The sequence below is a fragment of the Myotis brandtii genome, unplaced genomic scaffold (assembly GCF_000412655.1).
Source record: "Myotis brandtii unplaced genomic scaffold, ASM41265v1 scaffold513, whole genome shotgun sequence".
NCBI classification, from domain to species: domain Eukaryota; kingdom Metazoa; phylum Chordata; class Mammalia; order Chiroptera; family Vespertilionidae; genus Myotis; species Myotis brandtii.
In genome coordinates, this window is record NW_005369552.1 from 762481 (window position 1) to 762710 (window position 230).

Genomic DNA, 230 nt, shown 5'->3' on the forward strand with positions numbered 1-230 from the left:
AATGGAATACAATTCAACAATATGTGTAAGAACCAAGAGGAAATGAAGAATAACCAAGAAGAAATGAAAAATGACATTGCTGTAATAAAGAATACAATAGAAAACATCAACAATAGACTAGAAGAAGCAAAGAAGCGCATCAGTGAGCTAGAAGACAAGGTAGGAAAAAATACCCAAGTAGAGCAGCATCTAGAAAAAAAACTTAAAAAACGGGAGGAGAGCCTAAGTGA